This window comes from Colias philodice, chromosome 14 (genome assembly GCF_061535455.1).
Source record: "Colias philodice isolate Cphi_HAF_F1 chromosome 14, ilColPhil1 Martin Lab GWU primary, whole genome shotgun sequence".
Classification (NCBI taxonomy): Eukaryota; Metazoa; Arthropoda; class Insecta; order Lepidoptera; family Pieridae; genus Colias; species Colias philodice.
The window spans coordinates 3,856,741-3,884,045 of record NC_143099.1 but is presented as its reverse complement, the minus strand read 5'-3'; the positions used below and the strand labels follow the sequence as shown (position 1 = coordinate 3,884,045).

Sequence of the window (27,305 nt, the reverse complement as noted above, 5' to 3'; positions counted from 1 at the left end):
TATGATTTTCGTATTAGGTACCTACCTTATTCTGTTATCATTTTATTTTAAAATTGAACATTATACAAGGTAAATTCGACTTTTCTTCTTAAAATCAATATTTTGATATACCTCATACTTGTTTTATTCATTACCAACAGGTGAGGCGTTACATTACTTATTTCGACTATAAAATCCCTTCCTATGTAATAAAATAGAAAAAGGTCCCGCAGAAATCCCAATCGCATTAAAGTTTTACAAATCCGCAGCAGATTATTCTTGATAAATACAGCCTATGTTATTAGTATTCTTGTCCCGTATAGGTATAAATATATAAATAAAAGAAATAGAGTTATAAATACTAAAAACACGATGATAATTTAAATATTTTATTAAGAAAAACTGATGAAGAATTTGTATCTTCACCATTACTTGATAAGTGAACAAAGTTTAAATTCAATATAGAAAGAAAGAAAGAAAGAAAGAAACATTTATTTATCAGAGACAGCACAACACACACACATACATAGACATAAAACATAAAACCGTACAAGTTAAATAAGAAAACACCGCAATAAGAAATAGTTACAATAAAAGAAGCAAATACTTTAATTAATAACATGAAAAACACGTACAAAAAAAAATAGAATTATAACTACATTTATTAAGGTGTGTCATACGACCCTGACAAAAAGGAGGCAGCTCAGCATATGCTGCAACGTCCAGGAACATTGGCAGCGCTGTTTTTCAGTGCCCCCTTTATAATAAAAGGCTTCGAGTTGGGACGAAAGGAGTTACTTATGACTACATATTATATACATAAATATATAAAAATAAATAAATAAATAAAGGAGTTATAATAAACTTATAGATAGATCATACGACGATATAACGCGACTAACGGCCAAGGTAAATATTAAATACATAATATAAATAATAATTAATAAGTATTTTTAGTATAATATATATATATATATATATATATATATATATCAGTTAAAAGGGTTGAAACCAAGTCTAAAAGGTGACGGTTACATATACAAACATACAGATGAAGCTAATAAACAGCTGGTTTAAAATATTAAGATATTCATCACAAATTCAATCACAATTCCCGGTCTGAATTAAATTCATGCAACTCAAAGAAGATCTTTACTTATTACCTGACCATTTCATCTAATATATACAGTATACACGCTTGGTTACCCTTAAGAATAATTTGAAACGCTTTGAAATGGACCACATTTCTTATCCCATGAAAATTCGTACAAATGTCTGCTTATTATCCTTTCTTGGTATAATGTTTTAAAATTGTTTTTAAATTTTGTGTACTGATTTACATATAATATATGTATTTGTATTGTATCATTTACTTGTAAGTAAACTATTTCTTTCTTCCGCCGGAACTCACATTCTTCATCTCCTGTATTGTATTTTATTTCACCCTAAAACACCGTCCTACTTAAAAAACAACTTTAACTATCTTAGCTCTACTCACACTCTCACTCTTCGTTCTTCCAACCTTTTATTATTATGTACTCCTGTCCATCGGTCAAACTTTTATGACAATTCGTTTACTGTTCGTGCCATTCAGCTCTGGAACGCCTTGCCGGAAAGTATCCGACGTGCACAAACGCTCAGTTCTTTTAAGTCCCTATTGAAAGCTCATTATCTAGCCATGCAATAGTTGCATTAATTTATGTATAATTATAATTTTTGTATATATTGTTATATATATATATATTATTGTAGTTTGTGTAGTGTATAATACAAGTATATTTATATAACTATGTGGTATCTATGTACAGTATATGTAGTTTATGTAGTATGTAGGCATTTTTTTTAATATATCCTTTCTTTTATTTCTTTTTGCGCTATCCTTATTCTTCTTACATTTCCTTTCCTACCAGGTTGCCTGGCAGAGATTGCTGTGTAGCAATAAGGCCGCCTATTGTGCAAAATTTCTGTACCTCATTAATTTGTATCTACCACATTTCCTATATTGTTTTGTACAATGAAGTGTTATAAATAAATAAATAAAATAAATAAATTTCTGGTTATTTATATGTTAAAAAAATTAGATACCATATAATATATAGAATATATTATGTTTCAAAACTGTAACTAGAAATTTGTGTCTGAGTGTCTTTTTGCAAGTTTGAAGAAAATGTTTTGTAATAAAAATTAATCAATGTAAACAAAAATTTCCAAAATATAATGGAAAAAAACGGATGAACGAATCACAATACATTTAAAAACAACGAAGATATCAAGTAATTGATTTGGATACAACGCAAAGGTATCAATGGATCAAATAAATTCAATTACTTATCCATATCAAAGGAAATATAAAAAATTACAGGAATTACGTTTATTCCGCAAAAATTGAGATATTGTATGGAAATCATAATCATAAAATATTGTTTTCAATTCACATATCTCTGAGACATATAACTTTTCAACATACCTTGTATTACTTGCAATGACGTCATATATTTGGAATCCATATGGTTCCCCTCATGTAATGATCGATGAACATAAAATGTGTTTCATGTCTTTTTACGTATTATGCTCTTCATGTCGGATAAAACCTTTGAAACCCTTTTATGCGATACATGAAAATCATTCACAAAAGGGTAACAAAAAGTAAATATATGTTAAGGAAATGGAATCACTACATACCTTCTACCTCATTTAATGAAAATAGCTTCGGAGCCAGGTTACCAAGATTTAGGATTTAGAGGTAGATATTTGTTTCACAGAACTAAAGGTTCGTTTAATAGTGAATATTCGCAACACAATATTTAAAATGGCAATAAAAATAATAATTGGTTTAGTTACGCATAGTTTTCAGTTTACAAAAACTTTTTCAAAGGTATTTTTAACCAATTAAACCAACATTGTTATCACTGTCCAATTAAATTATATTCATAAAAGTTTTAACCCAAACCATACCTACAAGTATTAAAGTTAGAATATCTTGTTAGTTGTTAATCTACTCCAAACCAATAAAGAAACAATTAACCGCCTTAATCCAATCGAGATTAATTTACATAATCATTGTTTGAATAACAATCATCGAAATGTACCTAACGTAGCGCTCAATTATAATGTCGATGTCGCGTCAATAGTAATTGGAATGGTATCTCAAAGGGGATTATATGCTGCAATTCTGAGAATTGCTTCCATACATCATCTGTGGTTGGTCTTACAGTAAGTTTACGTGCTTTTCAGGTTTGTAGATGAGGTCTGGACCCCATGAATCACCCCCTGGACTACGGAAAGAGAGGGGATTGCAAGTGTCGATTTTGTCCCCTTGTCGCATGATTTTTGTACGGCGTTGCGGAATAATGGATTAAAAACAGTATTGAAATAGTGTGACACAGATGCCGTACAAAATCAAATGACCAAATTTACCCCGGTAATTGTCGGAAAATAAAAAAAATATTCCGACTTTGTGGACCACCATTTTTGTACGGCAATGTGCATTTTCTTATTATTTTTAATGGATCGGTGGTAAGAATGCCGTACAAAAATATGTGACCAAAATGTAGAGTGACTACCTGTACTTTTGAATTCTCATCTGCACTCAGTTGGACAGCTTACAAGTGACGGCATAGTGCTTATGCTCTTATATCGTTCTAGATATGTCACCTGGTGGTTCAAATGACCCATAACTTTTTCAACATGGGCCTGTAGTCTATGAACCACATCACCCAGATCCAAAAGAAAAGCACACGTTCACGTCCCATTATTCTATTAATGGCATTGAACTCAGTTCTGTGTCAACCAACTAACCAAAAACTGTCACTAATACATTTATTTTAACTATTGTAGAGCTCATAGTGTGCGAATATCAAATAAGTTCTGGTCGCAAAAAGTAAACTAACCCCTTTGTATGTGCTACAATTTGATTGGAATTCGTAGTTTTTCGACAAAAGCATTCAATTTCAAACAAATAGTGAATATAGTTCGACCTAACCTCCTTTTTGTCGCGTTTCAACAATAGCGAGACAATCAATCTTACTTCGACTGAAATAATTCAGCTACTGATAGTTAACCCTCTAGATGTATTTTCAAATGCCAGGTTTATATTGATAATGTAGTAGTTATTTTAAAGATTTAAAAGAGTAGGAAAATAATGTTAACAAATTGCACTATTTATTTTATTGTTCATTCTTTTACAATTATAGAAGAATATTATCCGTCTAGATTATTAATAAAGATAATGATTTATACCTTACATGCTTAACGTCAACAAAAAGTATTTTTAAAAATATGTCCTGCAACCGTTACTGATCTATAAAGCCCTCACTTGTTATTGGAGCAACCGTTGTTCATGAATCATATCCGATACATGTCAAAACTAATGAAACATCAGCTTGGATGTCCATCGTAATAGATATTGTGTTCGCACAAACAACAAATTGAATTTTTACTGCATATTTCCCAAATTGTATCAGATCGGTTTCTTTTTCTCGGGATTAACCTTAATTACGCTTTATACCAGGCTGAAATTGGCAACAAAGAAACGTCGCTAAAAGAAAAAGAGTTATTTCTGTAAAGAACTGAGAAAAACCAGCGTTGACGAAACTTTTCCTATTCAATTGTTTTTTTATAAGACAAGTATGATACTTGATTATGTCGACGTGACGTGAATGAATTCCTTTGTAAAACTTATAACTTCTGTATTAAAAAACAAGAGACATAAGAAGGATTTTCACATATAATTTTAATTCCATTCTAGAGAACTACTTTAAATCATGGTTGTATTATTTTATACACTTTACGTAATAAATCTATAGCATGTAATCGTATAAACTTTGTATAATATAATATATTCCAGCCTTCAAGTCTAAATTATTCGGTAATATGACCCAACTTGACCCCCTTTCATAGAAATTGTCATATTACGGGCGTGTAGGGTAGGCACGTCTCTACATCTTGTTAAGTGTTAACGCGAGATCATTTTACTATTAATGGCGTGCTAACGGCTTGTAACTTTCTCTGAGGTAAAAGCATTTCGTCGAAACGCTAAATTGAACCCAACTAATGCTCTTACTTTTAAAGGAAAATGGAATGCTTAAACATTAGTTCCATACGATTATGTCTGCATTTTGTTTGTATATATGTTCAGTGACACGGGTGCCTTTCCGGCTTTGACGTATAAACTTTTCTATTGAAGTCCCCAATGTCATGTTTATTCCGTTGAGTTATAAATTCTCTAACATACGATACATTCGATTTTCCTCCCTTCAGTATCTACCGACATGACACGTAGCAAAATATCCATAGAAAAACCCATAGGATGGCCTTTTTTATGATATTGTGCGTGAAGCTTATGCACACATAGTATACACCATTCTTCTCTGCATCGTATTAAATTTAATAAAATACTCTGATGTTTTGTAAAACGATAAAAAACGATACGTGCTTTTATGTGACGTAACAAATCATCGAAGAATTATTTATATCGGCACAATATGGGCACATCAATCATCAATTCCCAGCATGAACCGATTATTATTACCCCATACCAGCTAGTGGATATTATAAGTTATTATAGTTTTCGTTAATCTCCTCTGTTCAAATATTCTTCCCATGATTTATCCCCTGTTATTAAATCCTTATCGGAATTCTTATAATCCTCTAAGGTTTAAACTATTTCCGTAAAAAGCCCCTTCTTTCACACTCATTCTGTACCTGAATAAACTAGTTACATATCTTAAATTACTCATCTTAATATTTATATCTATAAATTAATGTTACTTTCACTGTATACAGTGCATCCAGGGCACATGTATGAAACAGTTACACTGAACAATCTTATGCCATCACTCTAGCTGACGTGTCATTTAAAATTAAAGCAAACCAGTGAATGCGAGTTCCATTAGCTTCAGTAATGTTACAATCTCCGGTAAATTTCATACCGCTTTAACCTTGGCTTTAACCACTTAATCTAATATTGTGTTGTCTATGCACGCTTCAATGAAATTTTAATTTATTCACTGAATTGTTAATATTACTTAATGCAAAAGCCATATCTCTGAGATGTAACACGTTGAGACAGTTTTAAAAGGGGACCAAATTTTAGCGTAGGTTAAATTGAGAAAGGGTACAACACTATTTTAATATAAAGGTAAGAATACATTTTCTACATGGAGAATGCTTATAGTCAATATTTGCTTTTATCCGTCAGATTACGTCCGCTCCATAAAAATGAACAGTATGTTTCATTCACAGGAAGTTTATTCTTCACATAATATAACGCTTAATACACATTTTTCTAGAGTGTTCAACAAGATTTTCATTAAACATCTGAAAACGTATTTATATCCTAAAGCTCAAAGCATCCACGTTGCAAATACGCTGGTATTGAAATTACGCTCGGTCCTTTTGAAATAAATAAATCAAATTCTCTTGACTTCTCGCTTCTATTTATAAATTTTACGATGTCCTTATAAAACGCAAAACTGTACAAAACGTTATGAAAACGCTTCACGTTTAAAAAATATACATTTGACAAGGTTTAAGTGTTCGTACGAGTTGAATGTTGAATATGAAACGCTCTAACAAATTAAACCAGTCGAATTTTTTAAGTCGCTTTCAAATAAACATGTTAGCGTATGTAAAGCTCATAGAGGTTTATAACTTTTATTTAATAGCTCGCAAACACGTATGGTTTCAAACTTGTATCGCCAGGTTCTGTGTAGCGAATTAGTTAATTAAGTTCTCGCAGTTATTTAGGGTTAATTGCAAAAATATTGTTTTCAACAGTTTGTAACGTACCTGGCGTACAGCTATTTAGTTTTACCCAAAGTTTTAATGTATAGCTTAATTTGCAGTTTTCCTCGCGTTTAAATCGAATTCTTGGAAGAAAGTAACTTTGTTCATTTGTTCCTGAGTCAAGGCAGACATAGTACTTATTTATGGGAAACATTTTCAAAGCCAGGGAAATAAAATAGGCCACATTATTATGATAAATGGAATGATACTCTCATACTCGAATATGTAACTGAAGCTTTTCAAGCCAACAATGAATAGGCCTCTGTTAGCGAGCGTGCTTTTGACCAGATCACATTGCCATGTAGCATTACAAAGACCTTAAAATATATTTTTATATCCATCTCATTTCTTTAAAAACCCACACATATTATATATACAGTAATATAAGATTATAATATACTGAATATTATAAAAGCATCATATTTGAAGAATATTATTCTCTAGTTCTTTACACGAAATTTTGCAGTATGTAACTTTATTGTATTCACTCTATGAAATCTCATAAAAAATGTCATAAAGTTTTATGGCATTACGTGAGTACTCTTTGTTACAAGAACACTTTGAAAAATCATATTATCTTCTTCGGATAATAATAAAGTACTGCTTATAATGCATATTGTTAACATTTGTAAGATTACAAAAATTTCAATGGTTAACATATCAGATATTTATGTAAGATTTAAAAAACTGTATTTATATTACGTATACGAATAAAATTATAATAGGCTATTAGTTATTAGGGTAAGTACAACCGGTCCCTAGAGTGCAAACGAACGTTATTGAAAAATTCAAATGTAAAAAAATCTTTTCAGTTTATATTTCATTGGAAAGTATATTGATAAATAATATTCTTTTAGCTCTATACAGTTTAAATCTTTACTATATTGCCCTCAGCTCCGGCCGCATGGTAAATGAAAATCCCCATGGGATGTTACAATGTGGTAAAACCTAGCCTTTAACTGACTATTTTCAAATCTTAACCACTCCGTTTCGAAGTGAAACAAACACAAGCAAACGATTTCGTATTTATAATACATATTTCACTTCAGATGACCGCATTATTTATACAATTGAAAACGGATAAGTACCTACCCGGATATCCCAGAAATCCTATAAGAAACAACTTAATCAGTGAAAAAAGTTGTAAATGCATTCGCTTCAGAAGTTGACGTCATGAAGTACATGTTAATTACAATACACTTAATTACAAATATTTATCCTGGTATGGAAGGAAAATATTCAAGTGTTTTCTTCTTTTATCTTTCAATTACCATGAGAGTTTTCTTAAAAATCTTGACGAAATAATTCGTAATAAGGTCTCAAAGGAATTATGTTTATTACTTAAAATGTCTGCTCATTACTTTTCACGATGCTCTTACAATTTTTATCTAAATTTAAGGAACCTCGCTGTGACTTCTTAATTATTTTAATATAAAAAGTTCATTCATTATACTGCGGAGTTAAGAACTAACTTAGGTGTCAAGGTAAAAGTACTGAATCTATCTTAATAAGATGGTTTGTTTTAATGAGACGTTTTAACAACTAGAGAAACGGCTTTTCGGTTAATGGCAAAAGCATGTTAGTTTAAACTCCCTTTTGCATTTAGTTACCAACATATTATTTAAGGAACCACCAGGTTCACAAATTAAATTTAGTTGTCATATTTCATTCGAATCAGTGTATTTTTGTATGGACCATAAATGGGCTCTTGTACTCGTTTTATATTATGTTTACTTATTTTTAAAAATTCCCATCTGGTATGTGCATATTTACTCGTTTATTTAATATGTTGTAATGAGCGATGGTTATACAATAGACGTTGGAGTAAAATTAAACAATATGACAATCAACTGCCACATTGTCGTCCTCGATCGTAAATTGTCCATGCTTTTGGTGTAATTGAAATTCAATCAATCATTGTATACGCGATACAGATGGCGCTCGTGTCACAATAAACAAAATAATAGTCTCCTTGCGAGTTATAATTTCTACAGATTACTTTATTTGCCAATAAATTGTTGAAATAGCAAGAAGTAAGACTTAGTTTCTTATTGGTAATTACATAAAATGAGAAAAAAAGATAGATTAAAAGGCAAGGTATATAAATCTTTTGTATAATACTTAAATACCAAAATATAATAATTGAAACAATTGCCATTCTAATGTTATTACATAATAATATATTTAATAACCATTTTTATTTTGATGAATAGATACTATTACCTAATCGAATTACTCTTGAGGGAGGAAAAATTGCCGTACCTATATGATAAATTCGAGTTATTCGTGATCCCGACCTGCACAACAGTCGTAATCTAAATAAATTACTGTCCATTATTTACGTTAAAATAACTTTATAGTACAACAGTTACACTTTGTCAGAATGTTTATGAAAATAATAAATAGATGCATACAACCGTTTGATCACAAAATCTCTACCTTTATTGTATTAATCGATATTCATATGAATATCTAAATTTCAATAAAAATTTCATATATGTTTCAGTATGAAGTTATCATCTATCTTGAGTATCAAACATCTTCTCATATATTTTTTACTATATAAATATAATTCAACAATACCTTACGGCTTTATATTCAGAAGAAATAAAACGAAGATTAATGCAAATCTCTTGTATAAAAAGGTGTTGCAAGCTCGTCGTTAAATTAGAGAAATTTTTCTTCTCATTTCCCTATTTTTTATCAGTATTTTAATTTTAATTGTTTTATACGTTTATAATCATGTCATTATTATTGTTTCGTTCCCAGCCGATTACTTGTGCGATTACTCAGCTTTTAAAATGATATTTATGTTTCTTCATAATACAAACTGTATCGTAATAAGTCTACGCCTATAAATATTCTTAATCTTTGCTTCGACGCTTTAATAAAGTGCTTCATAAGTTAACAAAATATTGTTCAAATTTTGTTTCTATTGAAGAGTGCACAAAAATTAATTTTGATTTTCTATTATCCGAGCGTAATAAGGCAACGCGTTGCAATATCCTTCAGCTGTGCTTGTCCGATGCTTTCATATGGTGCTTATTAAAAAGAAAATATCTTCAATACCGTCTTTATGTTTTTCTATGCTAAGTAATATAAAGCTGAAGAGTTTGTCTGTTTGCTTGCTTGAACGCGCTAATTTCAGAAACCATCGTTTATATTTGAAAAATTATTTCACTTTTAGATAGTCAATTTATGAAGGAAGTCTTTATATCGCTGCGACCAAAAGGGTGGAGCAATGTTGGTAAAACCGCGGGGCACAGCTAGTATTGCAATAAAGTGCTTTTTATTAAATTACGGATTTCCTCACATTACCGAGCCGACACAAAAAATATTGATGGCTTTTATTTCGAATTCCAAGATTCAAGAACAAACAAATTAAGATAAGGTGGAGCTTACATAATTATGCTAATTAATTCTCAACTCACCAATTTTTCATCTTCCAACAGTTTATTGTTTCACTCCCCATTTTAATAACCGCAAACTTTAAGAAAGAAAAATAAGACGCCATTAAATAGTCCATTGTCTATTGTTAAAAAAAAAACATAAAACTAAAGTATATTTAATTGATATTAAAACTAGTTTCTCATATCATAAACAATCAATGTAAGTCATACACCGATATACGAATAGGTATAACGTCGAAAAGTTTGCACAGACCGTAGCACGTAGCGTGTGCACGACGTAGCGCTCTGTTATCAACTGACGCTACGAGTGCTCTACGTTGTAGAGCCTTCGCTTTTCAGGGTGTTGATTGAACGTTCTTTAGAAATTCATCGATTCTGATTTTTGTGATAATTGCATTTAAAAAGGCTGATGTTCTGCGAACTTTATGAAATTCTAGATCAATTTATAATCATAGAATAAGAGATGGAATACACGTAAATTAAATTTGATGTAAAAGAAGATGAAAGTGGATTTATGCATGCAAATTTTAACTGAATTATTTACTCTGCCTTAATTTAGATATCTGTTTGATTCTCAAATTGGATTTGTCAGTATTTCGATTTGTTTTAATAGAGTCGGAGTGTTGCTGTCTAAATCAAATAAAACAATATTAATTATTCAATTGAATAATATTTATAAATAAATTATTAATAGATTTATAAACGTCTGTTTTACTACTAATTTATTAATTTATTACCAATTATTTATTTTAATTATTACTATTAAGTCAGTAAAGTAATGAAACTACTTTAAATTTAATTACGCTAGAATTCTAAAATTAGTAACATTATAAATCAAATCGGGTGATAAGTGACATGAAAAAACATCAAGAAATATCATCCGCATTCGCATAATATATTACAGTAAATTCAAATTTAAAAAAAATTAATGAAGATTATATTTTATTTCATTAGTTCCTGAAATATTTCAAATCAAAAAATCAAAATCATTTATTTGCAATCAAACATGGTTACAACACAACAGACAACTAAAATTTAAAATCAATCTCTTAACGAACTAGAGATGACAAATAAGCAACCGTTCGTAACATTCGCTAATCAATAAAATTATGTACGAAATTCAGTTTCTCAATAATTGTTAACATTAATATCGCCCTATAGCTATATTATGCGCAAGTTGGGTTACCCGGCTATTGCATGCTTTATCAGAAACTCCAGCATAGCTTACAATGCTTATTCGCTTAAGAGATTGAACTTCATTAGCAGCTCAAAGGCCAATGAATAATTCAGTTATAACGTTTAGGAATTTAGCACATAAATAGGCGAAACTACACACACTGGTAATTTAATGTTAAAGCTTTGTGCTTCCGTGCAGTGTTCGGGACGCATATTATACTTACTAGCTGTCGCTGAAAACGTTGTTCTGCCTTACTCTCATCACTAACGGGTATGAAAATAGATGTTTTTCGATTCTCGAACCTACACAACACACATACCCTCAAAATAGTATGATACAAAGTTAACGAGCATCTTTTTTTTATTGTATGATAGGGAAGCGCTTGACCATGATCTCTTCTGATGTGGCCTAGGATGGAGTGCACTTCCCTCGAAGGTACCTGTTCACTCTTTTCTTGAAGACCTCCATATTTTACTCTTCGGGGCACTACCGCACTAATAATATAATAATACTATTACAATATTTTCAGTAGAACTTAAACTCGAAGTAAGCAACGATTAAAGAATTCTAATCTTCTAAGTGCAAGTATATCAAAAAATCTAATTTAAATGGAAACTTCAATAGCAACTAAAAAAAGACAGAAACAGACAGAAATAACGTCTATATTTTTTCCTACATCTCATACGATAACGGCATGGGTCGTTTTTTCATGTAATTTAAAGTTTTTGCACGTTTCGTAACAATACACAGTAGATCATTATTTACCATCTTTACATGGGAAAAATAGGTAGCAATAGCTAAGAAGCTTTTCTCCAATAATATTTAAAATTTCGCCAATAGTTGTCGAGGTTAAAACACAAGATGTTAAAAATGTCTCTTTTTGTATCGTTAATCTGAAATATTCCTTCTAAAACAGCTTCAAAATTGTTCGTGAACAGCAAAAAACGCGAACTATAATCCGCGAGTGAATTATGTGTTATATTAATTATTATTATACAACAATGTGGATTAACTCATAATTGCGCCTTTCACCTTGTATATAAATTTGGAATGCAATAAAATGTCGCGTGTACATACCAAATAAATTTAAGTTGACGCACCCATTTGTTTTTTAATATGCGAATGTACGTTTTTTCAACTGTAATGTCCCCTTAGCTTTTTATTGGCACTGAGGGTATAACTTCCGACTACGCATAGCAATTATATCCACGAAAATATTACTTCAAATAATTTTCCGTAGGTGAGTAGCGATGAAAGACGTTTAAGTGGTACATGGCGTATTTTCCATTTCAGTTATTACTTTTTCATTGTTTGTAATTTCTTGCTGACGTATTTTTGTTTTAGTTATTAAAGTAACTACAACGAGAACGGCTTAACGGCTTAACGTTATACATCGTTTTGGTCTTCTGGTTGTCTCTCAACTTAAGTTAGAATTAAAAACCTTTACAAACTTATAAAAAGGCTTACCAACTATAGTCGAGCCAATTTAATAGGCAACATTTGACGTCAATCAATTTTATCTTCGAAGAGAGGTAACCTGCTTAAAAATGGTTGCCTGTAAAGTCGGTTTTACGGGCGAAGATTTTACGTGACAACGTCTTTTTCTCGATCATAGTTGAGTGGGAGAGAGACGCAAGGCATTCGGCGGGCCTCTCTCTCGTTCGGTGACTCATCGTAACGTTACCGAGCGTTACACTTTTTCATAAGTGACTCCCAGTCGCAACCTAATTTAAGACGTTGTCACGTCAAAACATCGATTAAAGTGAATTAATGGATACGGATTTGAAACATTTGTCAATCGAATTTATTAATTTATGATGATTTTTATTCCCAAGTAATCAATGAAAAAAGGTTTATTGACACAAAATTGTAGCGACGTCAGTTCTTCAATTCAGATATTGTTTATTATGTTTAGAATGGTTTATCAGTAAAATGAAATCTTAAAATTACTTGTATCGGTCATCATTATTATAAATATGTGGTCGTAATTGAAAAAAGTTAAGCCAAAACGAAATATCATGTTATTCTATGTTGTCGTTACTAGGTTACGTTGTTGAATTTTGTTGAACTGTCAAATGTTGCCTATTAAAATGGCTCTACTATAGTTTAGCTACTTTGTGTTGATGTCGAAGTAATATTTGACGTTTCGGTATGCCGTAGAGAGATAGCAGCTTCATGGCCTGTCAACTTGCCACTTCAATATTAACGCATAGTTTTCTTCGTCTACGAAGTGAACGGTTAATAAATAAATTTCGGAATCCAACCGTTTTATTGAACAAGAGTTCTTAAAAAGGATATATTTGATTGCTGATTATATTTAACCACGTTAGTTTAGTCATAATATATAATATGAATGAACTGTAATAAATCGTTATAAAACACTATGTAATAAAAAACATATTTACTATATTGTTAGACGTAACTTCTGATTTGATATTTATGTGGATGAATAGTTGTCATTTTAGTTGTCACTGTTTCCTGTCCGAACATGCTTAGCTGTTGAATAGTATAAATTGCCGCGTTCCTTTGACTCGTGGTCGTGGCGCATTCGTACGAATCGTGCCTAGGGGCTCGGACGCTGTTTATACGACGTTCGACCCAACTACCCTCACTTTACTAATAGTCGTTGACTAGCTGCGTTTTGTTATCAACTACCTACATCAATTAGGTAGCTGTGTAGAATCGCAGTACATTCTTATTACATTCAAACTAGTATTTAACTAGCTTCGCATCTCTTATTTCTTATAATATAATACTATTTTTTTTATTTAAATGTCTCTTATATACTAAAAAGCAGTTACAAAACTTCATTTCAGAGATTAGTTATATCTAAGTAAGACACTCACATACTTAATCCATTAGGAACAAAGAGGTAGGTGTTATGAACGTCTGCTGTATATCCATATTTCTGGTTGTAGGTTCAAATTATATTATCATACGAGTATATTTTCCTCGATACAATTACGCACATATATTTACTGATTACAATCATGTTTATTGTACATACTTACTTTCTTGTTGTCACAGTTTTTGTATTTAAACTCCTCCGAAATGGCGTTACTGATTATTACTCTTTTGAGAATAAGTTTGTAAACAATTTTTATGCACCTAAAACCTTTATTAACATGAATTTTAGATAAACATTGTTGACTTTTGATGAAAATGTAACTTTATATAAATGTCCTCACTCGATGTTGTCGCTCTTAGGACGAGAACTTTTCAACATGCCGTTATCATCTCTGCAACTGCGCAACGCGTTGATTCAACTTTGTCGCTAAACAAATGTCTACCATGAATACGGGGCTTAACTTATATGGCAAAACGGTTGCAGTTCTCTAATGTGTATTATTTTACAGTATTAGCCGAATTTATTAATATGTTTATGGTTGGGTTAGATCGAAGCTTCTATATTATTTCATGGTCAGCTTATGTCCACTGCAAGAGCAGAGGCATCCTACAAACTTAAGGTCATCAACCACGCAGGCTAAAATATCAGTTTACAGTCGGCTTTTAAGCTGGCTTTGTGGTATGGACCTAAACCACTAAGTGAGGGTTAAGGTTCAACGCTCTGCATTTTATTATTTATCATTTAAAAATAACTTAAACGTAAATAATTTTTACCATTCTAAGAACCGAACCGACATTGAAAAAAAGAGTGAATTGAAAGATTTATATCTTTCAATTCACTCTTTTTTTAAAAACGTGCCACAAGACAAGATAAAAGAAAAGTCTATTACAGAGAAATGATTACATCTGTTTCTAGTAAAATCTTATTCAGCTCTGATTATAATGTGGCACGAACAAAGGAGTCTATTCAAATTCTTAGGTTGTGGATTACTGAGATATGTGTACGGGCTCGAAATTCTATAGCTAGTATGGTTCAAACCACTGCATGGTTTGAACCATACGAGCTATAGCAGGGTTGGTTTTAAATACGTTATATTTATATTATCTTTTCTTTATAAAAATAATCCTAAGATCTCTTTTAAAATGCGTCGAGCTTTTTCTGAATAATCCGAGATATTCTTTTGTTTATAAAATTTATCAAATAGCAGCTCGGTATTTTGATTAAACAAACAGATGCAAAAGTTATATTTTATTCAACTCATACTATAAACAAATGTCTAAAAGCCTGATCGGATTATGTTTCAATGGCTTTCCCTAATCCTTAAAATTTTCATGATTATTATTTATTTATTTGAAGGATCACAAAAGTTTGTACAGGCGACTGTCAACTTTTATTTATTTTACAATAAAAGATTTTGGGTGAAAATTTTCTTGAAATATAATGGCCCCATTCTCACAACTTTGAGAGTTTTATCTGCGAAGAATAATTTAAAAGCATCAAGGGTTCGTACAATTTTATCTTTTAGTGAAAATATATTGCTGTAATTCACGCAAGTTCGTATTTTTATTTCGCTGTAAGTTACGCTCGTCTTGTGTGAAGACGTATTACTGTAAGATGATACAATTATACGAAACGAAATTATGAGATCGTAATATACCTAGTGCCTTCATGAATTCGTGAATAAAAGAATACATGAATTATGATTGCTTAAATTTTAATTTGTTTCTTGCTTATGGCGTGTTGAAGACGAAATTTAGGTAAAAAATATGGATATCATGAAATAAATAGCAATGAACAAATAAATCATTGATAAAAAGCATCGGTCCACTAATTTTGAATAAAAATTTACCTGAATAAATTTTTATTTGGTGTCCAAACAAAAAACAAATAAAGTAACATTCTTATATTAGGTACATTTTTAAAATGTAACGTCCCTAAATTTTATTTAATTCTCATACACATCTCATACATACGTAAATCGAGTCACAATCAGGTTTAAAAGTACGCTTCTGCTCTCGTTACCCAGTGCCTACTTCTTACTATACAAGAATGCTAATGCTGTCCCATGAGCGTAGCTAGCCATGGGCACAGGGTGGGGCAAAAAAAAACCGGCCAAGTGCGAGTCGGAGTCGCGCACCGAGGGCTCCGAACAAACCTACTTTTTATTAAGTTGTAACTCTAAAATGTATGTTTTAGCAATTTTTCCTTTGCAGAAACAGCAGCCAGATCCAGGTGGAGCTTTGCTCGCAATCTTATAGTTTTTGACCGATATCTCGAAAACTATCCACTTTAGGGCAAAAGTTGCTTAGACTTTTTTGTAGAAAGTAAAATTTCGCATATTTTATACCATGTAATATTTTTTGTAAAACTTACTATTTACGGTTTATGGCCTATTTGATGAACCGGTTGATCCTTAAAATATTGGATTAATGAAAAAAATGCATGTATGTACATAGTTTTTAGGTCACTTTATTGTCTACAAGTTTTGTTTGAAATTTTTTTTCTAGTGCCCATATTTTTTGAGTTGTTCCACGTATAATGTAGAAATGCCGCCGCTCGGCGGGTAACGTGGCAGGCAAAAAGTTTTTTACGGATGTAATAAAAACGAAGAAGAAATTTCCAATGCAAGTGTATTTTCACCGTTTCCGAAACGGCAAAATTTTTGATTTTTTTTTACTTCTAGAAAAATTTTAATAGATTTTTTAAAATATTTTCCTTAATTTTATTCTTGCATCCGAATATAAAATAACTACTCAATATTATTTAGTTATACGAAACATACATAGGTACCTTACACTATTTATCGCCAAACGTTAAATAACTCAAAAAGCATTAGAAAAAAAAGTTTCAAATAAAGTAATCTTAATAAATGGATAATGCATATGTATAATATATTAATGCCTATGCATTTCATTGATTAATCCAATATTTAAAGAGTTACTTGCCAAAAATGATTAACCGGCTCATTAAATAGGTCATAAATCGTAAACGGAAAGTTTTACAAAAAGTTTACAAGGTATAAAAGATGTAAAATTTTACTATCTACAAAAAATTCCTAATATTTTTTGCCTTAAAATGGATAGTTTCCGAGATATCGGCCAAAAACTTTTATGTAAGATTGCGAACGTAGCTCCACCTGGATCTGTCAGCATTTTGTGCTTTTATGGTCAGTAACTTATCCTAAAACAAAAGTGAAATTGGATGGGAAATTTAGTGCGATTTTGGCTAAATAAAAACAGCTTTGAATGGGGTAACAGTACTACACTACTTTTTCTGGCACCAAAAGTGGTTTAAATCATGTAACATAGAAGCGCAAGCTTTTTGTTTAGATCGTATTTTTTTGTGTCGCCTGAACTTTCAAGTGAGAATTTTTTAACGGATATTAAGTTTTGTAGTCAGTACCTAGATAATTACGTTTTTTAGATTTGGTTAGGTACCTTCCAGGTCAGAGCCAGGGTGGGGCAAGTGCCCCACCCTGCCCCACCGTGGCTACGCCCATGTGCTGTCCCATTTAACTCCGCATACAAGTAAATACCTTACGAAACTAGTCGTTTCATACCAGGAATATATTTTCTTATAAAACCAGATTCAAGAAAAAATTGGCAGAGCGCGGTAGCAATACTCATACTTACACCGCTATTGAAAATCATATCGGGACTGGTAACAGATGTGATTCCTTGTTGAAATGAAAGGAAATATTAACTTTATTAAAACGGTACAGTGAGGTTTTATTAGCTCTTGTTTAAGGCACATAAAACCATTTTTTGACTTTATTAAAGATTCGTTAGTGAAAATCAATACCAAAAGTACGTAAGTACATAAAAATATAAATCAACCGACAACCACTAAATTGTGTTATAGTCTTTTTAGTATTTTAGTCACACTAATGTGATTTATGTTTACTGCTTGGGTTGTATTTAAAAGCACTATAAATAATATCAATATTCATAATAAAGCATGTAAAATATTTAAAAGATGAAAATTTTGTTTATTGTTCTGACACTACACAGCTCTTTTTTATTTTTTCCCCCGAAGGATTTGTTTAGGGCATTGAAAGAACAGCATTATAAAATATGAACAGACGAACTTGAAGGTTGGCTTGATTCAACATTGTCAAATTGATTCCCAAAGGGCGTCACAATGGTTACTCACATGATTGAAGTCACGGTATGTGGTACTAGTTGTTTATTCGAGTAGTTGACAACTATGTTTGTAGTTCGTAATACCTTTGAAGATATAGTTGTTTAAATCCTTGAAACTTTAATTAGACATAAGCACTTTGATAGATATTTAAACAATATCTATTTAATGGTTATATCGTTTTATTACAAATAGTAAATGGCTGGTGGTTTTAGACAATTCTTAGATGTGGTAGATATTAATTCATTTTAATTGTAATTTTTGTGTGAGTGTACCTTATAGAAATTGATCTTCGACGACAGAATTGATATTAAAAAATTAATTGAAAACTGTGAAGCAATAATAAATTTACAAGACTTTTATATTTCTTATTCAAGACTTCAGTCCATTTTCAATAATCTGAAATAAAGAAAAGACGCCATTAATACTTTGTGTCGAAATACAAGAATAATATTATTCCTAGTTTTTGTATTGTTAAATATAATTGCGCTTTGTACAAAATTTTCTTAAGACCTTATCAACTTTATCTTAAGATCGATCGAAGCGATTCAATTAAAAAATCATTGGGCAACTTCGAACATTGACTAGATAATATGACTATTCAACACCGGTAACATACTTTGTCACTCAAGTTCACTCTGTTAGCGGCATTTGAATTTTTATTCAATTACGAGCCTTTATAGACTGACACAATAGCCTACATTCAGAAAGCAGCATCTCGTACAATGGCGTAGAATTTAATATCCTTCTCCATATTTTATAATACACTGTACAGTGTACACCGCAGACCATATGAGTTTATAATATATAGATGAAGATACGTGTATTGGATAGGATTTCAGCAGTCCATTGTTCTGTGTGGGTTTTGTTACCTATTTAGTATTTAGGTCCTCATACCCCGAGTTTATAACCTATTCGATTCTGTGAACCTTGTTTTATTATTTTACAAAGTCATTGTTTTTTATCTATGCCACAAAATTTGCTTCTCCAGATATTGTGAGGCATTAGACGTCTATTCGTTATTTTGTAATGTATTAATAAGTATTTTGAATATTTTACTCACGTATGTATTATAGTGGGGTCAGACAACATTATTTTGAGGTAAAATGCCGATGTAAAATTATTCTTATATTATAATTATAAATGCCATATAATGTTAATAGTAACAAAGTCTTACCGTCAATACTCTTAGGTATACAATTTGCATATGAAAAAGGTACCATCAATTACCTAGTTGCAATAAAATTTAAATTCGTTAAAATACTCCATCCATCCATTTAAACTAAATGCTAATCGTATGTCCAGATATCAGCATAAAACTAATTGGAAAATAGATAGCATCTTAAACTGCCAAACCCGTGTTGCAATAGAAACTGACCGAAAGAAACAGGGCGCAATTTATCGTTAACCGTTATCTTACAATTTATCAAATTAAATTCATTTTGTACTTGTGCGATAAACTATTTGTGTGACTTTGTATAAAATTGATAAAAAATTATACTTACGTGATTGTTAACTACTTGGATTAATTTGATAGATAGGTAATATTTGGTACATTTTATTATTGGGTATAGTTATTATCAGTAGGTACCTATCGCCGTTTTCAAACAAAAAAAGGTTAATTAATTATGTAACACTCATCATCATCTGGCTCTATTGTCGCGAGTGGGCCTTGGCCTGGTCGTTTGATATTTGTTTCTTCCAGCTGTCTCGGTCCTTTTGCCCGGGTTCTCCAACTTTTACTCCAATCGTCTTCAAGTCCTGTTCGACACCATCCAACCATCGGAGCTTTGGTCTTTGTCGATATCTACGCCCATTTGGTTTTCCATAGCAACCGGTGTTGTCGTCCAATTATGTAATTCTGGCGAATATAAAACTGTGTATAAAACAAAGGTTTAATTTATTTACATTAACATAGCATAGCAACGAAATACAGAATATTTCAATAACATAAAATTTAGATAGCTGTAAATGCTAGTTTAGAGGAACATTCACAGCAAGCAATACGCAATTTTCTGACGTGATCAATACTCATATTGATGCGTCATTAAATTCACATAAAATTCACATAAATCCTTCTTATTAATATCGATACCCAAAAAATTAGCACCTCGACCTAGCTTATCAGCGTCTACAAAAGTATATAATAATTCATTACATGAATTATAAACTTTGTAGGCTAAATTTCAACCAAAGTAATAATATTTGCGACAATACTATTGGACACACCCAAACGTAATGCTTATACATACTTTCATTTTTATAATTTGATACGTAGTAGGATTAACATAATCCAGCACAACTAACATGTGACAGACAGTATCTGACTATTATTTTGTAAAACTATTTTTTATTTGTGACATACCTTACAAGAGGTAACTAGGTACTTAACAAAATTTAAAAAAAATGAAGAATATTCTCTATAAAATAGTCAATAAATAGTGTTCCTAATTTCTAACTGAACAGGACTTCTATAACTTCCCGTCAGCTAAAAACCAGAAGTCAGCCCTATATAATTCATTCGATGTCGTAAATCTATCACAGCGCATCCTGTCCCATTTATGTCCATAATAAATCGACAAAAATAGTGTTCCAAAAATCACTAAAATATTTAATTCAAGCTCAGGAGAAATCAGGCGAAAAATAAGTAATGACAAATGAAAATTAAATTATTGTTTTCGTGAAAACCCAGTTTCTCACTAGCGAATAATAAAAGACGAAGACCATTTATAATAGAGAATAGAAATACGTTCTCAGATATTAATACTTAGCCTTTAAAGTAAAGAGGATATTTTGATCATAATATTTTAATCAAGAAGTTGAATGCTTGATAAGAATCTGTTTACCATTTAGAAACTAAAATATTCATTCCTTAAAATAGGGCCATTAAATTGTGTTGAATTATTTAACCGTGTTGTCTAAAAGTCAAATGATTTTAATAATAAACTTTACTATTACAAACAACGGGAAACTTAATAAATCTTAATAGAAAGGAATATCTTCGAAAAAAGCAATCAGTTTTAAAAAGGGTTTCGTTTTAAATGAAACTGCATTTTTCCGGTCCAAAATAGTTCATTTTACTAGAGTGCAAAAATAAACAAAACCACAGGAAAACGCCAAAAGTGATGCATGCTGCTTGTATGCATAAGTTTGGCTCAGGTACATTCTACATATATGTATATGAGTTGGGATACCAGGTATAAATGAAAATGTTTGAACAATTATTTTATTTTATAAAATCTCTGTATATATATGAATATTGCATCCAATTTTGTTTAAAAAGCCATCCGCAATATTATAAATATAGGTATATATTTACATCGTCTTTACACTGGCTAGTATTAAATATATAACACACCTAAATTGTATAGATTTCACAATTAACTAATAAGTAAAAAACATACAATTTTAAACTGCTATCCTCTTCTTAAACCTAAAATAATATATTCAACAAAAATTTATTCTATAAATAAATGTACCTTGTATTCTTAAATAAACTGATAAATGGCTGTTAAATTGAAAAGTCGCGGTGGAAAGATTTATTTTCCAACAAGTTTATCTAGAATCTAGATGCTCGTGGAGGTTGCAGCTGTGTACTAAATTTTCTTTTGCGTCCATTGCGATAGTCGAACGTAGAAAAATTAAGTATTTTGTTTGGTATATTTAATACAAATTTAGTTTTATGTTAACTTTTTAACAAAAATGCTTACTATAGCGCTTTTATTTTGCCTTGTATTAGTTTACCTACTACTATCCTACTACATAGTTGAAATTTAAGAATATTAAAAAAATAATATTATATAGAGAGTGTTTTAAATTATTATTAACAATTTGTTTCCATGTTGCAAAAATTACGTGCGGTCATGCTTAATGTTTCATGCTTATTATCAGTTTAACACAAATTAACGAATTGAAAGCAAAATTCAATCGAATGAAAACCATCATTAGATTAACATGTAAAAAAACCCCTGGGTTAAATTACTCCTGATTAATATTAAAAACATAGGTATGTAAAAGAGCTTTCATACTTGTTTATTATAAAACAATTCTTACAAAATATATAGCGCAATAAAAATTAATTTTTCCTAACAAAGCTACGTAACAGTAATGTATGAACTACCCATTTCGTCACGCCTTATAATTCATAGCAATATCCCACTTCCTTGCCTTAGTGCTTTTAAGGATAAATCTATTAAATTGTACCTAGTTGCAAGTACATTAGTATCCAATACATGTTATAAGTGTGTAGTGTAGAGTGTAGAGATTTAAGAGCTAAATCATTTATAGGTCACAAGTCGCAAGGTTTAGGAATAGTCAGTACTGCCGTATCAAAATATTAACTTTTATGGTGCTTTTCCACCAGAGATGTGCGAGCGAAATATTGTGTCGTGTGAAAAATCTCTGGTCTTATGCGCGCAAAGAAAATGAAAAAATTGACATAATATAGAACAGCTTATAATTCTTTGTCACTTATTCCTGAAAATTATCCCAAAAAACTTACTTTCAAAGTATACAAGTGCCTTTTAATTAGAAGTTGAGAATAACGTTATAAACACAAGAGCCTCCGTTTTCTTAATATAAAAATAAAATTGTCCTGTTTTGTTCCGACTCTCCGTAATAATTTCAAAGTAATAAGGCGCGTAATAGAATATATTAGGACGAATTATTACCAAGGAAAAGAACGTATTTCCTTAAATTTAGCGTGAAACAAGCGTTGCTTGAGCATGAAAACAATATTTTAGGGACTCAATTAACTTCTTCAAGTCTCTTTTATATGCATGGAATATATTTGTCAAAATTTGCAATAAGATTATGAAGTCTTGATGTAAACACTGATACTTAATTCTAAAACGAAAACAAAATAAAACGTCTGTTGTTGTAACTTAGATTGGGGTTGAAAATTATATATTTTACACCATTAAATAATTATTATCAACTTCTATAAATCCTATAAGGTATTACATTAATTATAATATAGTATTACATACGTTACTATATTAATAATAGCATTTTCCGTAACTACGCCGACACGAAAAACCGGAATATCTTATTCAAATAAAAGGCAACTACCTATAAATAACAAATTAGCTGATTTGTGATGATCTCCGGCAATGATACGTATCTACGGTTTATATGAGCTGAAATTTTGTTTAAAGCTTTGAAATCAATTTAAATTATAGGTACTGTTTTCATTGAAATTAGTTCACAAAATTGTTTTAAAATAACTTTATCGCCAGGGCAAAACACTGAATATTTTCGATAATATTTAATTAATTATTTAATTGTAGTGGATGTGTTGTTGAACAGTGTCATTTTTAATAAATAATTTTGACTTATGAATGATGAAAATAGAAATAACAAATTAGTTTACGACGAAATAGAAATAAATTATTGTAATGGATTCACATAAATAGCTTCGAAGTTAGAATACTACCATCAAAGTTTCTAATACGGGTATTTATATTTTAAATTAGCAAACCCTTAGGGTTTCGACCCTAAGGATGGAAGGAGCAATTACGGTACGATCTAATAAAAACAATTTTTTAATAATTGTTATATTTATATTAATTTAAAATGTAAATTTAAATTTCCTTCCACTCCTTTTTTCTCATGTAAGGCCATTATAAAAATTTATACGGGCCATAAAGCCATGCTATTAATATCGTTAATTGTTTTGTGGTCAATTTATATCAGCTTTAAACTCAGATTATGTTATTGCTTTTATTTTGTGGAATTAATAATAAATCCATATTGGTAAGCATATTTTTCCTAGATTTAAATTTTAAAAACTAAATTATATTTGGACGAAATAAACCTCACATTTATGAACAAAAAATTCAATTTTAAGTTTTTCCTTATAGTTTTAAATGCAAGAGGAAATATTTGCCTTTCCATTTAAGTTTAGTATTAACAGTTACCAACCAAATATGCAATTTTAGTAAAAGCAATTTTAAGCGATGGAAAATCACAAGAATTCCAAATGATATTATCATACAGTTCAACAATGCGCTTCGAAATGTCTGAATTTGATACAGAATTTTATACGAAAAGCAAAACATAAGAAGTAGTGAGAACCTGTGTAAGAGGATTTACCAAAGTATTTACTTTCTTGTAAGATTGTTGTTACTGCAATTTCAAACTGAGGATTTTCAATAGCGAATAAAAGTTCAGAACATGTAGGAATTGGTGATTCAAACAATCTACTTTAACAAATATTTTGCGTTGTGGTTAATCTTCCTTTTCAGTCACAATGTCGAAGGTACGATACTGTCAGGATTACATAGATGCTTTTCGATTTATTATATCAACTTTACAATAAAATAAGAGAGTATTATTAAGTCCTTAAAACCAAAAAACTTAACGACGATTGCTATTTATCCACACATACACTGGTGGATTGTGTTTTAAGCAGTATCTATATAAAATATAACTAGTGAATTTAATTCTATTACTGTATTGTAAAGCCATTACGTACTAGCCAACAGACGCACAAAATGTGTAACAAGTCCCGTCCCTTCCTGCAATAACATCCTTTTCTTTAATCCCAGGTGGGCGACAAATAAGAAGATTTATTTCAAATACTTTTTTGCCAATATAAGAAATCTTTTGAGAGTGTTTTAATGTTGGAATCTAAACGGATTTCATCTAAATGTGAAAATAATAGAACGGTTCTATTAAATCGTAAATAATCAAACTTCTTAATTCATCAGACATCCAAAATTTTGTGCAAATCAGTTTAGTAATAATGTCTTATTAAAAATATGATTCGTTACAGACCGTTTGTAGTTTACATCAAACGAATCACGTTGTTTGAATTTCAAAGTGACGATATCAAACTCGCTTTGACGGTGTTCCTGTCACGACTCTTTGTGATCTCATTTTACATGAAGTAACAAAACTTTGTATTCTATTTGTCGACTAGCTACACCCGCAAAGGCTTTATTCAAATTGCGCAAAATTTTACTCCGCTTCGAGCAATTATATTTCACTCTTCCATCCTGTATAATTACGTCTCATCTAAATAATTACATTTTATATATAAAAACACATCATGGGCTAATATTTAAAGGTAAACGTAAATCTGGGTGCGTGTATTTTTTCTACCATGTGAAATAAATGTTGATACTTGATAAAATTTGAATTTATATTCATTTATCTGCAAAATGTGTCTTAAAAATAAATTCGGGTTCAGATTACCTAAATCCTTAAAAATACGGATCATTTCTTTTCTCCCGGGGCCCATTTTGTTCAGTACTAAAGTCATGAGATTGCGCTATCTATGGTCCCCTAAGTGATAATAATAATAACCTATAACTCTCGGACTCAGCAAGGTAAGTGATAACAGCACCCATAGTTTCCATTTTATCTGGAGCGCCCAAAAGGCAGTGACCCGCATTACGGCGGGGTTAATCCTTGGCAATTTCATAATTTATTAAAGGTAACCCTGCCTGAGATTTGACGTATTAAATCTCGCGCATACAGAGAACGTTAATGTGTTAATTAAAACTGTTTATTATACATCTGGGGATAAGAAATTATAACTATTATACAGAAAACAAACCTGGGAAAAACAATGATAATGTAGAATTATGATAATGGTTGCATTTAGGTAGGTACAAAAATCGATACAGTAATCATAAAACAAAATAAGATTAAGATTTAAGAGCATTATATCTTTCTAATTAATAGCGAATAGAAAACCTCCAAAAATTGGAATTTGAAAACATAATTAAACCGAAAATGTTGTTTTTATTTTCGCAAAAAAACTCGTAAACATCGGTAGCCGGTCGTGACCGATTAGCATCTTTCGAACCGAAAAATACAATGTGCCTTTTAATAACGACCCAAGGGTATAATCGCTTTGAAAAAAATCGTTTCCAATTAGGACTGGAAGAGAATCGATGGACGAAATAATGATGCCAGCTCTGCGCAGAATGACGTGAAGATTGATTGTTACTTGCCTTTTGACCTTGAATACTGTTTGATGTCCATAAGTAGGATATTATATTAACGGCTGGAAGTTATGACAATTTTTTTTATCATTCTCTGCATTGATACATGAATACAGAATGAGATTTAGTTTATAACAAACTGCATTATACTTGTTGGTCATTATTATAGGCTAGCAATTAATTATCAAATTGAAGTAGCAGTATTCATCGTGAACGTCATATAAAATCGTTTGTCAATCAATCAATCAATCGTTTGTTTGTTTACGTTATTATAGGTAGATATACTACTATACAATAATTATTATCTAAGAGTATTATGTTTAGCTATATCATCACAGACATGTATATTAAGATGTATCTTGATACATGTCTGTGTATATCATATTATTGTTTTTATCTCTTTCACGTTTGAAGACATATTTTATTATATATTATCTTCGCAATGTTATGAATTCAGCGCGAGCGTCGTGGAATTTTAATATGTCCATCTTAATAATGTACGTATTTTGTTGTAATAATAAACTGAGGTATGTAATATAAATAGTATCTAAAAATAATTGTCGGATGTTTAATGTCCCTCAGCTTATAAAAGCTGAGCTAAAATTTCTTTCAGTGTTGTTAACATCAAACTGATTTCTATTTAACAGATATTAATATATGTGTTAAATTTATTAATATCTGTTGACCAAAACACAACACATTAATCATTTTGCCACCTATAAGCAAGAAATAAAGTAAACTTGTTTTTATCCAGAGGTTTCTTATAAAAAATTGTTTCGCATTTACTGAAAGTATGTTTTAACTTATTAAATAAAGGTTAGTAAATAGTAAATAAAGCTACACGTAAACGTTGAAATAGGTAAGAATGTGAAAACTCAAGCGAGGCGGAAAAAGAATCGAAGCGCACTCGTCTTCGTACAAAATAATATTATGGTACGGGAGCTGTTAACGTTAAAAAAAAAGTCATTTTAGTATAGTTGGTTTTATGATATACTGTTCCTCTTGCTATTTCG

General features: G+C 30.7%; 2 protein-coding genes across 2 annotated transcripts in view; one reads left to right on the top strand and one right to left on the bottom strand.

Moving 5' to 3' along the window:
• Oct-TyrR (Octopamine-Tyramine receptor) overlaps nt 1-10,436 on the bottom strand; it is a 36,051-nt gene extending 25,615 nt beyond the window's left edge. The window contains exon 1 of the mRNA XM_089703286.1: nt 10,197-10,436. The gene's annotated coding sequence lies outside the window, so the exon portion shown is untranslated. The remainder of the gene's footprint in view (nt 1-10,196) is intronic.
• The window catches only part of Ctr9 (RNA polymerase-associated protein Ctr9), a 331,471-nt gene that overhangs the window by 214,729 nt on the left and 89,437 nt on the right, over nt 1-27,305 (top strand). The gene's annotated exons all lie outside the window — the stretch shown is intronic.